Below are 18,764 nucleotides of genomic sequence, written 5' to 3'. Positions count from 1 at the left end.
ATGCAAACCACTTTACGTCCCACAACAATTTTATTGCCCCATATGTACCTGTATTTTATTGGCTTACAATTTACCATGGATTTATAGAAAAGGGATCATAAAACTTAAACTCTGGTAGTGAATTTGTGAAAGAGAAATTTTCTGGTTTTCCCCGGGTTTTTCCCAAAGACTTATGAATACTTTGTAGAAATCTATTACCTGAAAACAAAAATCTAAGTTGACCTTCATATAAATAGAGGACAAACGCGAATTTCTGCGAAACAATCCTCCGACAAATAATCTGCGCTTACAAATCAAGGACATTTATGATTATGTATGAAGAAATTTTTGGGTTTTTCCCAGATGTTCACTGAGTTATGAAATTCATAAGAAATACGTCTTAATCTATTAAAGTACATTATTGTTGTTGTAAAAGTGAGTTAAACCGAATATTGGAAACTTTACTTTATTTCCTTTCAGATGATTTGTAAATAATCAGCAGAAAGGAAGATAAATGTGTTTGTTGATGATGGTGGTGGATCAGGGCATAATAAAATATTATATCGAGCTTAGTGTTATAAAAAAATAATTATTATTATTCAATTCGAACCTATAAATACTAAACAGTATTCTTAAAATTTTAAAACATGTTTGATCTTTGTAACATTTCAAGATAAGTCTCATACTGGCACTGAATTATCGCTGAAAAAGTGCAAGTACAAAGTGCCTGAAGCTGTGACAGTCTGCGGAAAATATTGTTTTAAAAATCCACGCCTGAAGCTGTGATAGTATGGGGGAAAATATTCTTTTAAAAATCCACGCCTGAAGGTGTGATAAAAGTGTGGGGAAAATATTCTTTTAAAAATCCACAAGTGAAGCAGTGATGGTCTGGGGGAAAATATTCTTTTAAAAATCCACAAGTGAAGCAGTGATGGTCTGGGGGAAAATATTCTTTTAAAAATCCACGCCTGAAGCTGTGATAGTATGGGGGAAAATATTCTTTTAAAAATCCACGCCTGAAGGTGTGATAAAAGTGTGGGGAAAATATTCTTTTAAAAATCCACAAGTGAAGCAGTGATGGTCTGGGGGAAAATATTCTTTTAAAAATCCACGCCTGAAGCTGTGATAGTCTGGGGGAAAATATTCTTTAAAAAATCCACGCCTGCAGCTTTGATAGTTTGGGGGAAATATTCTTTTAAAAATCCACGCCTGAAGCTGTGATACACTGGGGAAAATATTGTTTTAAAAATCCACGCCCGAAGCTGTGATATTCTGGGGAAAATATTGTTTTAAAAATCCACGCCTGAAGCTGTGATAGTCTGGGGAAAATTCTATTTTAAAAATCCACGCCTGAAGCTGTGATAGTCTGGGGAAAATTCTATTTTAAAAATCCACGCCTGAAGCTGTGATAGTCCGGGGAAAATTCTATTTTAAAAATCCACGCCTGAAGCTGTGATAGTCTGGGGAAAATTCTTTTACAAAAATCCACGCCTGAAGCTGTGATAGTCTGGGGGAAAATATTCTTTTAAAAATCCACGCTTGAAACTGTGATAGTCTGGGGAAAATATTCTTTTAAAAATCCACGCTTGAAACTGTGATAGTCTGGGGAAAATATTTTTTTAAAAATCCACGCCTGAAGCTGTGATAGTCTGGGGAAAATTCTATTTTAAAAATCCACGCCTGAAGCTGTGATAGTCTGGGGGAAAATATTCTTTTACAAAAATCCACGCATGGAGCTGTAATAGTCTGGGGAAAATTCTATTTTAAAAATCCACGACTGAAGCTGTGATAGGGGGAAAATATTCTTTTAAAAAAATCCACGCCTGAAGCTGTGATAGTCTGGGGGAAAATATTCTTTAAAAAATCCACGCCTGAAGCTGTGATAGTCTGGGGAAAATTCTATTTTAAAAATCCACGCCTGAAGCTGTGATAGTCTGGGGGAAAATATTCTTTTAAAAATCCACGCTTGAAACTGTGATAGTCTGGGGAAAATATTCTTTTAAAAATCCACGCTTGAAACTGTGATAGTCTGGGGAAAATATTATTTTATAAATCCACGCCTGAAGCTGTGATAGTCTGGGGAAATTTCTATTTTAAAAATCCACGACTGAAGCTGTGATAGGGGGAAAATATTCTTTTAAAAAAATCCACGCCTGAAGCTGTGATAGTCTGGGGAAAATATTCTTTTAAAAAATCCACGCCTGAAGCTGTGATAGTCTGGGGGAAAATATTCTTTAAAAAATCCACGCCTGAAGCTGTGATAGTCTGGGGGAAAATATTCTTTAAAAAATCCACGCCTGAAGCTGTGATAGTCTGGGGGAAAATATTCTTTAAAAAATCCACGCCTGAAGCTGTGATAGTCTGGGGAAAATACTATTTTAAAAATCCACGCCTGAAGCTGTGATCTGGGGAAAATATTCTTTTAAAAAAATCCACTCCTGAAGCTGTAATAGTCTGGGGAAAATTCTATTTTAAAAATCCACTCCTGAAGCTGTGATAGTCTGGGAAAAATTCTTTTAAAAATCTACTCCTGAAGCTGTGATAGTCTGGGGGAAAATATTCTTTAAAAAATCCACGCCTGAAGCTGTGATAGTCTGGGGGAAAATATTCTTTTAAAAATCCACGCCTGAAGCTGTGATAGTCTGGGAAAAAATTCTTTTAAAAATCTACTCCTGAAGCTGTGATAGTCTGGGGGAAAATATTCTTTAAAAAATCCACGCCTGAAGCTGTGATAGTCTGGGGGAAAATATTCTTTAAAAAATCCACGCCTGAAGCTGTGATAGTCTGGGGGAAAATATTCTTTAAAAAATCCACGCCTGAAGCTGTGATAGTCTGGGGGAAAATATTCTTTAAAAAATCCACGCCTGAAGCTGTGATAGTCTGGGGGAAAATATTCTTTAAAAAATCCACGCCTGAAGCTGTGATAGTCTGGGGGAAAATATTCTTTAAAAAATCCACGCCTGAAGCTGTGATAGTCTGGGGGAAAATATTCTTTAAAAAATCCACGCCTGAAGCTGTGATAGTCTGGGGGAAAATATTCTTTAAAAAATCCACGCCTGAAGCTGTGATAGTCTGGGGGAAAATATTCTTTAAAAAATCCACGCCTGAAGCTGTGATAGTCTGGGGGAAAATATTCTTTAAAAAATCCACGCCTGAAGCTGTGATAGTCTGGGGGAAAATATTCTTTAAAAAATCCACGCCTGAAGCTGTGATAGTCTGGGGGAAAATATTCTTTAAAAAATCCACGCCTGAAGCTGTGATAGTCTGGGGGAAAATATTCTTTAAAAAATCCACGCCTGAAGCTGTGATAGTCTGGGGGAAAATATTCTTTAAAAAATCCACGCCTGAAGCTGTGATAGTCTGGGGGAAAATATTCTTTAAAAAATCCACGCCTGAAGCTGTGATAGTCTGGGGGAAAATATTCTTTAAAAAATCCACGCCTGAAGCTGTGATAGTCTGGGGGAAAATATTCTTTAAAAAATCCACGCCTGAAGCTGTGATAGTCTGGGGGAAAATATTCTTTAAAAAATCCACGCCTGAAGCTGTGATAGTCTGGGGGAAAATATTCTTTAAAAAATCCACGCCTGAAGCTGTGATAGTCTGGGGGAAAATATTCTTTAAAAAATCCACGCCTGAAGCTGTGATAGTCTGGGGGAAAATATTCTTTAAAAAATCCACGCCTGAAGCTGTGATAGTCTGGGGGAAAATATTCTTTAAAAAATCCACGCCTGAAGCTGTGATAGTCTGGGGGAAAATATTCTTTAAAAAATCCACGCCTGAAGCTGTGATAGTCTGGGGGAAAATATTCTTTAAAAAATCCACGCCTGAAGCTGTGATAGTCTGGGGGAAAATATTCTTTAAAAAATCCACGCCTGAAGCTGTGATAGTCTGGGGGAAAATATTCTTTAAAAAATCCACGCCTGAAGCTGTGATAGTCTGGGGGAAAATATTCTTTAAAAAATCCACGCCTGAAGCTGTGATAGTCTGGGGGAAAATATTCTTTAAAAAATCCACGCCTGAAGCTGTGATAGTCTGGGGGAAAATATTCTTTAAAAAATCCACGCCTGCCTGAAGCTGTGATAGTCTGGGGGAAAATATTCTTTAAAAAATCCACGCCTGAAGCTGTGATAGTCTGGGGGAAAATATTCTTTAAAAAATCCACGCCTGAAGCTGTGATAGTCTGGGGGAAAATATTCTTTAAAAAATCCACGCCTGAAGCTGTGATAGTCTGGGGGAAATATTCTTTTAAAATATACTTCTGAAGCTGTGATAGCCTGGGGGAAAATTATTTTAAACTCTACGCCTGAATCTGTGATAGTGATAGTCTTGAGAAAATATTCTTTTAAAATCTACGCCTGAAGCTGTGATAACGATAGTCTGGAGAAAATATTCTTTTAAAAATCCACGCCTTAGCTGTGATAGTCTGGGGAAAATATAATTTTAAAAATCCACAAGCTATAGTTTAAAACCCCAGGCTTACAACTGTGATACTGGTTTGTCCGTGTTTTCGGTTCCAACAAATTTCCTATGGCCGGATGTAGATTGTGTTATAGTTTTAAAAAAGTTTCCGATCCCAAAGGTACTTAATATTAAATATGGACACTAAATATTCAACTCACTTTTACAACAACAATAATGTACTTATAGATTAAGAGACGTTTCTTAAGAATTTCCTAACTCAGTGAACATCTGGCAAAACCCAGAAAATTCTTCATACATAATCGTAAACGTCCTTGATTTGTACGCAAAGATTATAGTGGCCACGGATTATTTCGCCGAAATTCGCGTTTATCTTATTTTATATGACGGTCACTTTAGATTTCCAGGTAATGGATTTTTAGCAAAGTATTCATAAGTTTTTTGGAAAAACCCAGGAAAAACCAGAAAATTTCTCTTTCAGAAATCCAAATACACAACCGGTTTATGATCCTTTCTATAAATCCCCTGGTAAATTTGTGAGTCAATAAAATACAGGTACATATGTGCGGGGGAGTACATTTTTGTGCGATATAACATGATTCGTAATGCTAAATTAGTAAGCCCTACCGGCTCAAGGACACATTTAGATCTTCAATGTGAAAATAATATTTGGGTACTTTAAGAGCAGAAGACATTCTATGAGCGAAACGCTTTTGTGAAAAAATAAGGAGAACATTTCCCCAGAGCTATAAGATTTAATTGTTTAAAAAATTAATTTTTTCCGATTATCACAATTAAAAGCGTGAATTTTTGAAGTAATATTTCCCTCCAACTGTAAACGTGGATTATATAAAGTATATTTTCTGCGTGGATTAAAAAAATATACCTTTCCCAGACTATCACGACTATAAGCATGGAATTTTAAAGACAATTTTTTCCACAAATCATCAGCGGGGATTATTCAAAAGAGTATTCTTCCTAAGCATTGCTTTAACAAATATTTTTCATCGGAATATTTCCCGGATTTGCGGAGCTATATACATGGATTGTTTTTTGAAAATATTTTTGCCAGATCATCAAGAGTTATGTAAACTAGGATTTTATCGAATTTATTTTCCCAGAGTTGCATAGCTATAAGCATGGATTTTTTGAAGAGACTTTTTGAAGATTTTTTTCCCTTACTTTTAAAACTACAAGCGTGGATTTTTAAATAAATAATTTCCCCGATTAACAGAAGTGTTGAATTGTTTAAGGTATTCTCCCCCGACTATCAGGGCTATAAATTTGAATTTTTTTAAGAATAACTCCAGTACGTTGTGAAACGTTTGTGTCAATTTTGTGTATAATCGGACGACACCATTTACATAAAATCGGACGAAAATATATATGGGAGCTATATCTAAATCTGGACCGATTTTCAGAAAACTTAACACACATCATTCTAGAGCTAATCCATTACGCTATGCCAAATTTCGTGAAAATTGAAAGATATATAGGGACTTTGGTACACCATTTACATAAAATCGGACGAAAATATATATGGGAGCTATATCTAAATCTGGACCGATTTTCAGAAAACTTAACACACATCATTCTAAACCTAATTTAGTGCACTGTGCTAAATTTCATGCAAATCGAAAGATATCTGGGGACTTTGGTACACCATTTACATAAAATCGGACGAATCTATATATGGGGGCTATATCTAAATCTGGTCCGATTTTCAGGAAACTTAACGCACATCATTCTAGAGCTAATCCATTACGCTATGCCAAATTTCGTGAAAATCGAAAGATATATAGGGACTTTGGTACACCATTTACATAAAATCGGACGAAAATATATATGGGAGCTATATCTAAATCTGGACCGATTTTCAGAAAACTAAACACACATCATTCTAAACCTAATTTAGTGCACTGTGCTAAATTTCATGGAAATCGAAAGATATGTAGGGACTTTGGTACACCATATACATAAAATCGGACGAAAATATATATGGGAGCTATATCTAAATCTGGACTGATTTTCAGGAAACTTAACACACATGATTCAAGAGCTAATTCGTTACGCTATGCCAAATTTCGTGCAAATCGAAAGATATCTAGGGACTTTGGTACACCATATACATAAAATCGGACGAAAATATATATGGGAGCTATATCTAAATCTGGACCGATTTTCAGGAAACTTAACACACATCATTCTAGACCTAATTCAGTACGCTGTGCCAAATTTCGTGCAAATCGAAAGATATATAGGGACTTTGGTACACCATATACATTAAATCGGACGAAAATATATATGGAAGCTATATCTAAATCTGAACCGATTTTTCCCAATTTCAATAGGGTTCGTCCTTGGGCCAAACAAATGAGCTGTGCCATATTTCATCCAATTTGGATCATAAATGCGATCTGTACTTTGTTCACAATTTAAAACGGACAGACAGACGGACGGACATGCATAGATCGTCTTAAAAAGTAATTCTATGCATATTCTCAAAAGGAACCATGGTCTATCTCGTTTCCTTTTGCCTGTTACAAACATATGCACAAAGACATAATACCCTGTACCACAGAGTGGTGAAGGGTATAAATACCTTCTGTACTTCTTAAAGAAGAAAACTTCCTGGCAATTGAAAACCACATTAATATCTAACCTTCAATTATAAGAAGGCTTTGGGATTTTCCACATAAATACAGTATTCGATCAAGAGGAAATAACAATTGTTAGTTTTCTATATATTCCGGTCCTTTAGTTTTCTAGTCTTGTATCTTTAAATTGCTAAATTAAAACGCCAACCAGAAATGTGTGTAGTTTTGCTGAGTTTCAGTCAGTTAGTTCGTTTCATGAAATTTTCAGTGTCTGATCCCTGTCAAAACTTTACAAAATAGGCCAAATTTTAATTTGTTTTATCGGAATATTGAAGGGATCATTATGATCCCCCTCTGTTATGTCACCAAAATCACATTTGCAAAGACAACAAATTTTGGTGACAGATGGTCAGACTAACTCACAACAACAGTTCAAACTGGCAAAGTGTTGAAAATAAATATTTACGTTTGCCTCACCAAGTGACACATTATGTCCGGTAATCCTCCGTCTACAAATGTCTAGCCTTCTTTTTGTGGTAACGGCTCGCCATGAAATCGCCAGGATGAAAGATCATTTAATACGTTAGCTGTTGGCAGAGCGGCGGGCGACAATGTCATTAGACTACTCACAGTCGTTTAATTTCCTAACTAAAATTACAGATGGCACGCGACGACTAGCCGATTCAGAATTTAGTTGTATAGTACAACTAAACGACAGTCAAGGGACCAGCAAAATTGATCGATAGTTGTTACAAGCGCAATCAAATAAAAAGCAGAACATTGTTCTGGACTTTTGGGTGCCTTCGATATGTCAGTAAAAACGGAGTCGTTGTAAAATTTGCACTGTGCTAGAAAAAGGTCGATGTAGCAGCTTTGTAGGGCTTTGCAGTTTTGGGAGAAAATAGACCAAAGGTATGATTTTTCGTATAGCTCTAGGTCACATTAACCTCTAAATAAAGTATAAAATTTTGTTATTTGCAGTTGGGTTAAAAGTGGAGGTGGTATCTAAAAATTTATCGATCCCGTAGCCTGGTTACAACTTCATATAGCGAGAAAAATAAACGAACCCACTTTCGTCTCATTTGTGATTATGTCGAACCATAACTGTTGGGGAATCTTGGCCCCATGGTTCGACATAACCTCAAATGAAGCGGAAGAGTGTTCGTCTATTTCTCTTGTTCAATTTAAGTCAATTAGTCTAACAATACTAAGCCACAAACAACAACATTTTTGTGGAAGGACACCAACTATGACTTCTTACACAGACAACAGCAATGCCCGGGGTAACGATCACTGTAACTGTTCCCGTCACCGCGGTCATCATTTGTATAGACACAAGGCGGCGAAGTAGACAAACAAACAGATTTTCACACTTGCACTGTGAAGCAGACAAATAGACGCAATTCGTCTTCAAAACATAAACCCATGGTAGCAACGGGGCGAAATAGTTTTACTAATTCCTCAAGTCGGCACATATTGTGTTTTCTATGTCACTGGTTGACGACTAGGATCGTCTTGTTGACTTTATGATCACTTGTCTACACTATATTCCTATTTATGGAAACATGGGCTCGCCTTTTTTCATTAATTCAACTAAAATACCACTGTCTTCAAATGTAGGTCTATGTTGGTCGAACTTCAAGGACCAGTGTTTTACAATCTCTTCATATGCCACATCCACATACCACCAAAGAACATTGATTTCGTGTGTAACTGATAGTACAGGATAGTCACGTTATTTCTCACAGGATCCTGATAAATTTAACAGTAGTCCAAATTGGTATCGAGTGGTGCAAAAAATGTAACAAGTGAAAAAGCGTTAAGTTCGGCCAGGCCGAACTTTGGATACCCTCCACCATAAGTATACTGACAGATACTTGAAATGGAAGGGAACATACCAAAAAGTGAACCTATACCGATAAATCTACAAACCGCGTTATGTAAACCATTATGTACACCAAATACAAATTTCAGCAATTTTTTATGAAAACCCCAAAGCATGGACTGATACTAATAACGCATGGTAGAATATACAATCCTCAAACTACTGCAATTTAGATTACAAAGTTACAAGTTACATAGTGTGGGAATTAGCGAATATTTGGGGTTATAATTATATGAGGGCTATGCCTAATTAATGACCGACATATGTCAATTCCGAACCCAATATTTTTGTTTTGTGTCTCAATTCTTTTAATCAGGCGGTATAATTTTATGGGGGAGATGCCTAAATGCTGGCCGATATATTTCATTATCGTCAGGTTCGAGTTTTTTATCACGATTTCCTTAGAAAGCGGAATGATGACAACCGATGGCTAAATCGTCTTAGAATTCCATAATTTGTAGGGTAAAACTGACTATTTCGAGTAACGACTATCCCCTATACTATGGTAGAATACGCCCATTTGGGGACAACCCCTACAAACGGAACTAATCAGCTAACTATTTTAATATAAGAAGGGGATTATATGGGAACTACCCTAAAAGGGGGCGAATATTAATAATTTTTGATAGGGAGATTTGTTACCATATACGACCAATAACCTAATTCTGTACGCTGTGTAAAATGTTGTGTCAATTGGCCTAACTTTTAGGCTTTGGTGCACAATTTACTTAAAATCGGACGAAGATATATCTGAACCGATTTTCCCAATTTCAAATGGATTAGCCTTTGGACCAAATAAATAAGCTGTGCCAAATTTCATCCAATTCTGATCATAGATGCGACGAATCATGGATTTATGCGTATAGCATGATACAAAATAGATATCAATCATGTGGGTCTTCGAAGTCGAAGCAAATCCAACGAAAGTTGGACCAGAGAGAATTAATTCGAAGCTGTTGCTGGAAATTTCTTGTAATTTATTTAGGTACATATTCCGAAAGTGGAGAAACGCATTCATCCTTCAAATGCCGAGACAGAAGACACTAGTAACATAAAATTGAATGGAAAAAGGAGAGTTCAAATTTTCCAATACGATTCTGGTCGTCAACTAGTCACTACCAAAAACTCAACATGTCATCTGGTCATTATACATTACCAAGACTATTTCGTCCCGTTGCTTCCATGGCTACATGTTTTAAAGGTGTAACAATGTATGTGTGAAAATGTGTCTGTTTGTTCTAACTTGTGTCTACACAAATGATGATCTCGGTGACGTGAACGGTGATCGTTCTTACGATCCTTTCTATTGTTGCTGAACGAAAAATTTTCTTGTCATAACTGTTGTCCGTGTAAGGAGTCATAGTTGGTGTCCTTTCACAAACATGTTGTTGTTTGTGGCTTTGTTTTGTTAGACTGAGTTAAACTGACTGAGAAATAGACGACCCCTCTATTTGCTCATTTGTAATTTTTATTTACAGTAACATAACAATTGATGTATTTTAAAGGTAACTCGTGGTCTTATACAAGATCGATTCAAAAATATTGGGAATTTAAAATTTTTTGTCAATAGCACGTAATTGCCCAGAAAATTTTGATCTCTGCCAGCGATGGACCAAAACCACTTCAAAGCGTGATAATTACGATAACATATGCTTTTTATACCCTTCACCACACTGTGGTACAGGGTATTATGTCTTTGTGTATATATTTGTAACAGGCAAAAATAATCGAGATAGACCCATGGTTCCTTTTGAGAATATGCATAGAATCACTTTCTGAGTCGATTTATGCTTGTCCGTCCGTCTGTCTGTCTGTCTGTCCATGTTAAATTGTAAACAAAGTACAGGTCGCATTTATGATCCGAATTGGGTGAAATTTGGCACAGCTCATTTGTTTGGCCCAAGGACGAACCCTATTGACATTGGGTAAAATCGGTTCAGATTTAGATATAGCTCCCATATATATTTTCGTCCGATTTAAGGTAAATGGGGTACCAAAGTCCTTAAATATCTTTCGATTTGCACGAAATTTGGTATAGCCTACTGAATTAGGTCTAGAATGATGTGTGCTAATTTTCGAGAAAATCGGTTCTGATTTAGATATAGCTCCCATATATAGTTTCGCCCGATTTAAGTAAATGGTGCACCAAAGTCACTGAAAATCATTTGATTGCCACGAATTTTTGCACAGCGTATTCAATTAAGTCTTGAACGACGTGTGCTAAGTTTCGTGAAAATCGGTTCAGATTTAGATATAGCTCCCATATATAGTTTCGCCCGATTTAAGGTAAATGGTGTACCAAAGTCCCTAAATTTGGTATAGCCTACTGAATTAGGTCTAGAATAATGTGTGCTAAGTTTCGTGAAAATCGGTTCAGATTTAGATATAGCTCCCATATATAGTTTCGCCCGATTTTATGTAAATGGCCTGCCTAAGTCTCTATATATCTTTCGATTTGCACGAAATTTTGTATAGCCTACTGAATTAGGTCTAGAATGATGTGTGCTAAGTTTTGTGAAAATCGGTTTAGATTTACAAATAGCTCCCATATATAGTTTCGCCCGATTTTAGGTAAATGGTGCACCAAAGTCCCTGCTAATCTTTTGATTGGCATTACTTTTGGCACAGCGTATTCAATTAAGTCTTGAATGACGTGTGCTAAGTTTCGTGAAAATCGGTTCAGATTTAGATATAGCTCCCATATATAGTTTCGCCCGATTTAAGGTAAATGGTGTACCAAAGTCCCTATATATCTATCTATCGATTTGCACGAAATTTGGTATAGCCTATTGAATTAAATCTAGAATTATGTGTGCTAAGTTCCGTGAAAATCGGTTCAGATTTAGATATAGCTTCCATACATAGTTTCGCCCGATTTTAGGTAAATGGTGCACCAAAGTCTCTGAAAATCATTCGTTTTGCGCGAATTTTGGCATAGCGTATTGACTTAAGTCTAGAATGATGTGTACACCTCCTATATATATTTCCCTCCGATTTTAAGTAAATTGTGCACTAAAGATCTACACTGAAATTACTGAAATTAATATAAATTAATCTTTGGCAAATTTGCTTTAAATCGGTTCAGATATAGATGTATCGTAGCTTCCATATATAATTTCGACTTATTTATGTTAATTGTACACAAAATAATCAATAGGTGTCTGATTGAGATTAAATTTTAAACAGTACAGCATACCGAATAGCGTGCGTCAAGTTTGCTTTAAATCGATTTACACAAATCTGTCCCACTGTGCGCAAACGATTCAAAACTTGCCCAAATGAAATGAAAATTAGCATAGGTTCCAGAAAGACATGAACATCACATATTTAAGTCCGTTCAATTTCATGTCAAAATTCCTTCAAAAAGGCGACGTCTTTTCGGATACATATCGACGTCTCTATGTCGTTTTTAGATATTACGGTCCTTAATTTACATTCACTGAAATTTTGGTAATCATCGGCCAATCCAAACCAAAGTTATAAGCAAAAATGTACTTAGCACGGCACGTACGATTAAAGAAAGCTTGAAAGCTTCTACTGAAAAACTCACTTTTCAGACTTACCATACTAAGGCTCGGAGGCGTCGGTATGTCAACATAGGTGTTGATCTATGTTCATTCCGTTGTGACTGATATATTTTTTTATAAAATATATTCTGTACTACTCGAAGAATTGACTTGATATAATAAATACCAATATCAATCGATATTTTCTCACATACTGCAAAAATATTCCGACCTTCTTCAGTAAAGGCTATTGCAATTGAATCGTTCCTTTAGGTTAATTCCCACTTTTTGAGTTTTTATTTCAAATATTTATTTATTTTGCGAGTTATTTATTGTTTTCTACTAATTCTAGCTACTTCTAGTGCATTCGGACCTTTATTTTCTATAATAAGGGTGATTTTCTGAATGTTAGGTGTACTGTACAAATGCTCAGCAATTTCGATCGATTTTACAGATTTTTTTCAAAATTTTTTATCTGTAAATGATTTTATCGGTGCTAAGTTTACATAATTTAAGTAAATTAAAAAGTTTTTTTTTAATATTTTCAAAAAAAAAATCAGTAAAATAAAAAATCACACAATGTCTTAATTATATGGCCACTTCAAAGTCGATGTATTTTCATTTTATGGAAAATTGCATGCAATAATTTTCTATTTTCACACAAAATCTATTAAGTGCAGTATATCGAAATGTTCTGAATTAAAAAAAAAATCAAAAATACTTCCAACGAATCGAGGGCTGATCAAAAAATGTTTACCACAGTAAATGTTTTAATTCTGTGACCACCACTGTATATATATATATATATATATAATATATAGAGCTACCAAAAGAGAGAGGACAGATGAGTCCCAACTTCGGAAGTGATCTAGAATTCGTAAAGATAATAGGTTGTGCAAAGTTTGGTTCAAATCGGAAATTCTATTCAACCGTATACCGTTTGCATGAGCATCTTCGAAAGTGAACTAAGTTTGGAAGAAAATAAATTTATTTGGTGTACATTGTGGTTCACATAATCGGTTTGTAGAAATGTCGGTATAGGTCCACTTTTTGGTATGTTCCCTATATTTCATTTCAAGTACCTGTCATGATACATATGTAGAGATGGGCAGTGGGTAAATACTCAAAGGGTAAATACCCGGTAAATTGGGTAAATACCCATTTGTGGGTATTTATTTGGGTATTACTATATTGAATCGGTAATACAACATCTTACACCCTATTTCCGGGTTTCTGTTATCAAATCGATTTAGAATGGATAGTTTTACGATACTTTAAAGACAAATTTTTGCACAAATGTTTCTAATATCAAAGCAAATGTAGAAATCCAAAATGGGGTCCCTGGGTCCAAGTTTTGATATAGCCCTCATATAACCGTACCTCCCGATTTAAGGTATTTTTTGTCTATTAGAAACATTTTACGATCAAATTGGTTATAATTTAGCATAATGAGATATTTTTGCCCAAAAAATGTGCCAAAATACAGCCAATTTGGTTGTAAAATGTGTCTAATAGATAAAAAATACCTTAAATCGGGAGATACGGTTATATGGGGGCTATATCAAAACATGGACCCAGGGACCCCATGTTGGATTTCTATATTTGCTTTGACATTAGAAGCATTTGTGCAAAATTTTGGCCGCCTATGTCAAATGGTTCAGCAGTTGATGAGTTTATACCCAATTTTTGGGTAAATACTCAAAATAGGGGTACCTTTGTATGGGGGCTACCAGTAAACATGGATCTACATACATACATTTTTGCATGGACATTTTGTACTTAAAAATAACACTCTGTGCCAAATTACAGCCAAATTAGTTGTAAAATGTGTCTAATAGACAAAAATACCTTAAATCGTGAGATACGGTTATATAGGGGCTATATCAAAACTTGGACCCAGGGACCCCATGTTGGATTTCTATATTTGCTTTGACATTAGAAACATTTGTGCAAAATTTTGGCCGCCTATGTCAAGTGGTTCGGCAGTTAATGAGTTTATACCCAATTTTTGGGTAAAAACTCGGGTATATACCCAAGTATTTACCCTCGTCTTTAAATTATCGTAAAACTATCCATTCTAAATCGATTTGATAACAGAAACCCGGAAATAGGGTGTAAGATGTTGTATTACCGATTCAATATAGTAAATACCCAAATAAATACCCGCAAATGGGTATTTACCCGGTAAATACCATCTCTATACATATGGGTATCCAATGTTCGGCCGTCTGAACTTAACGCTTTTTCACTTGTTTCTTTTTAATAACGGGTTCTGGGGACGAAGCAATTACTTCGGTTATGTCATCCTGCGTGTTTCCTAAAATATAGAGAACATTTTAAAGTTGAGACTAAGACAGAAATATCAGACCGGGAACCATAAACCTCGTCGAAGAATTCCCAAGTTGTGGCTGCTTCTCCGGTTGTGTTGTTGCGTTTTTTAATTCGCACACAAAAATTCAGAAACGTTCTTGTAATTTCATAGCGCGAGAAGGAAAAAGTATTGTCGACTTCCGTAATTTCTCGCAAGACCTTTTCCCATAAAAGTCTGCGCCTTGCGCTGAAATCTGGTCCATTGCCCATTCGGGTTATGAGGAGCAACTTTTTTCGGTCGTGGTTCCACTTCTTTTCACTAAAAACGTTAAAATCACATTTTTTGTTAAAAATATTAGGGAAGAGGGGGGCACCTTTGAACGTAGGACACCTTTGAACAGCGCTCTTAAAATCTCGGTTTAAAAATTTTCCGACCCGTAATCACATTTTTGTATATGGCAATCTTGTTCTCTGTCTTCGTAAACTACTTTGGCTATTTTTATACCCTTCACCACACTGTGGTACAGGGTATTATGTCTTTGTGCATATGTTTGTAACAGGCAAAAATAATCGAGATAGACCCATGGTTCCTTTTGAGAATATGCATAGAATCACTTTCTGAGTCGATTTATGCATGTCCGTCCGTCCGTCCGTCCGTCTGTCCGTCTGTCCGTCTGTAGATGTAAAATTGTAAACAAAGTACAGGTCGCATTTATGATCCGAATTGGATGAAATTTGGCACAGCTCATTTGTTTGGCCCAAGGACGAACCCTATTGAAATTGGGAAAAATCGGTTCAGATTTAGATATAGCTCCCATATATATTTTCGTCCGATTTAATGTAAATGGTCCCTATATATCTTTCGATTTGCACGAAAATTGGCACAGCGTAATGAATTAGGTCTAAAATGATGTGTGTAAAATTTCATAAAAATCGGTTCAGATTTAGATATAGCTCCCATATATATCTTCGCCCGATTTAAGGTAAATGGTGTACCAAAGTCCCTATATACCATTCGATTTGCACGAAATTTGGCACAGCGTAATGAATTAGGTCTAGAATGATGTGTGTAAAATTTCATAAAAATCGGATCAGATTTAGATATAGCTCCCATATATATATATTCGTCCGATTTAAGGTAAATGGTGTACCAAAGCCCCTATATATCTTTCGATTTGCACGAAATTTGGCACAGCGTAATGAATAAGGTCTAGAATGATGTATGCCAAGTTTCGTGAAAATCGGTTCAGATTTAGATATAGCTCCCATATATATCTTCGTCCGATTTAAGGTAAATTGTGTACCAAAGCCCCTATATATCTTTCGATTTGCACGAAATTTGGCACAGCGTAATGAATAAGGTCTAGAATGATGTATGCCAAGTTTCGTGAAAATCGGTTCAGATTTAGATATCGCTCCCATATATATCTTCGTACGATTTAAGGTAAATTTTGTACAAAAGTCCCTATATATCTTTCGATTTGCACGAAATTTGGCACTGCGTAATGAATGAGGTCTAGAATGATGTATGCTAAGTTTCGTGAAAATCGGTTCAGATTCAGATATAGCTTCCATATATATCTTCGTCCGATTTAAGGTAAATGGTGTACCAAAGTCCCTATATACCATTAGATTTGCACGAAAATTGGCACACCGTAATGAATTAGGTCTAGAATGATGTGTGTAAAATTTCATAAAAATCGGTTCAGATTTAGATATAGCTCCCATATATATCTTCGTCCGATTTAAGGTAAATTGTGTACCAAAGTCCCTATATATCTTTCGATTTGCACGAAATTTGGCACAGCGTAATGATGTATGCCAAGTTTCGCGAAAATCGGTTCAGATTTATATATAGCTCCCATATATATCTTCGTCCGATTTAAGGTAAATGGTGTACCAAAGTCCCTATATACCATTCGATTTGCACGAAAATTGGCACAGCGTAATGAATTAGGTCTAGAATGATGTGTGTAAAATTTCATAAAAATCGGTTCAGATTTAGATATAGCTCCCATATATATCTTCGTCCGATTTAAGGTAAATTGTGTACCAAAGCCCCTATATATCTTTCGATTTGCACGAAATTTGGCACAGCGTAATGAATAAGGTCTAGACTGATGTATGCCAAGTTTCGTGAAAATCGGTTCAGATTTAGATATAGCTCCCATATATATCTTCGTCCGATTTAAGGTAAATTGTGTACCAAAGCCCCTATATATCTTTCGATTTGCACGAAATTTGGCACAGCGTAATGAATGAGGTCTAGAATGATGTATGCTAATTTTCGTGAAAATCGGTTCAGATTCAGATAGAGCTTCCATATATATTTTCGTCCGATTTAAGGTAAATTGTGTACAAAAGTTCCTATATATCTTTCGATTTGCACGAAATTTGGCATAGCGTACTAAATTAAGTTTAGAATGATGTGTGCAAAGTTTCGTGGCAATCAGTACAAATTTAGATTTAGCTCCCATATATAGCTTCGCCCGATTTTAGGTAAATAGTCCACTAAAGTCCCTGGAAATCTTTTTGTATAGCGTACTGAATTAAGTCTAGAATGATGTGAGCAAAGTTTCGTGACAATCGGTCCAGATTTAGATGTAGCTCCCATATATATTTTCATCCGATTTAAGGTAATTGGTGTACCAAAGACCCTATATATCTTTCGATTTGCACGAAATTGGGCATAGAGTACTGACATTTGAAACTGTAATAATTTGTGCTAAGTTTCATGAAAATCGGTTCAGATTTAGATATAGCTCCCATATATATTTTCGCCCGATTGTAGGTAATTGGTGCACCAAAGTCCCTGGAAATCTTTTCATTTGCACGAATTTTGGCATAGCGTACTGAATTAAGTCTTGAATGATGTTGCAAAGTTTCGTGAAAATCGGTTCAGATTTAGATATAGCTCCCATATATATTTTCGTCCGATTTTATGTAATTGGTGCACCAAAGTCCCTATATATCTTTCGATTTGCACGAATTTTGGTATAGGGTACGTTGGTCAGCTAAGTACTTCGCGTTGTTACAAGAGACATTTGGGTTTGAAAGGTTTTTTGTATAGAAGCAATAGCTTCTGGGGAGAATATCCCAACAGAAAACTAAGGGAACTGATGAGGATCAGTGGCGTGATCCGAAACTATAGTCTTCCCTGCCTTACACCTCGGCAATCAATGCCATACATTCCTCACTAATAAATAGTTCTTTTTTATAAAAACAAAATACAAATGGTATCCCAAATAAACCGCCAACACTACTGAAGTACTGAATTAAGTCTAAAATGATGTTGCTAAGCTGGATACATATGTAGAATATACCCAAAGTGGTGAAGGGTATCATATAGTCGGCCCAGCCCGACTTTACTACTTTCCTTACTGGTTTTGAGTTGTCGACAAAATGTACATGGGTGACCATGTTTTCGAAGTAACATTGTAAACTTTTAATTTTTTGGTTGTAAGGGCGCAGAGAGAATTCGGTGATCGTTTTCTTTCGTTAAAGAATTTTTTTGCATTCCAACAATCATTTCAAACATAACTAATGTATTTTCTACAAAAAATATTATAAATTTCCGTAAAATTCCACAGGTGGGGCACCTTTTGAACATGCCCAATAAACTCCGGTAAAAAACGGAGTTTTTAACTTTTGGCTTCGATTTCTCAAAATTTCAAATGGGCTAATAAGATTACGAAATTAACTGTATTTTTCACCATATTAATTTTTGTTTTTAAGTCATTTTATGTTTTACTAAATTTTGATTTGAATTTTTTAATTTTCGAAACTTTTTGTATATATTTGTTAATAAATAAATGTATTTCTGATATCTATGAATAAAATACATACATATTTGAACATAAACACTGTAAACCAGTAAGGAAAGTAGTAAAGTCGGATTGGGCCGACTATATGATACCCTTCACCACTTTGGGTATATTCTACATATCGACGCCTCCGAACCATAGTATGCTAAGTCTGAAAAGTGAGTTTTTCAATAGAAGCTTTCAAAGTATGGAAGTTTCTTTAATCGTACGTGCCATTCTAAGTACATTTTTGCTTATAACTTTG

Source organism: Musca vetustissima, unplaced genomic scaffold, assembly GCF_032173495.1.
Source record: "Musca vetustissima isolate MV318-11 ecotype Yass unplaced genomic scaffold, APGP_CSIRO_Mvet_v1 utg7569, whole genome shotgun sequence".
NCBI classification, from domain to species: Eukaryota; Metazoa; Arthropoda; class Insecta; order Diptera; family Muscidae; genus Musca; species Musca vetustissima.
The sequence above is the reverse complement of the archived record's forward strand: the minus strand, read 5'-3'. Positions refer to the sequence as shown.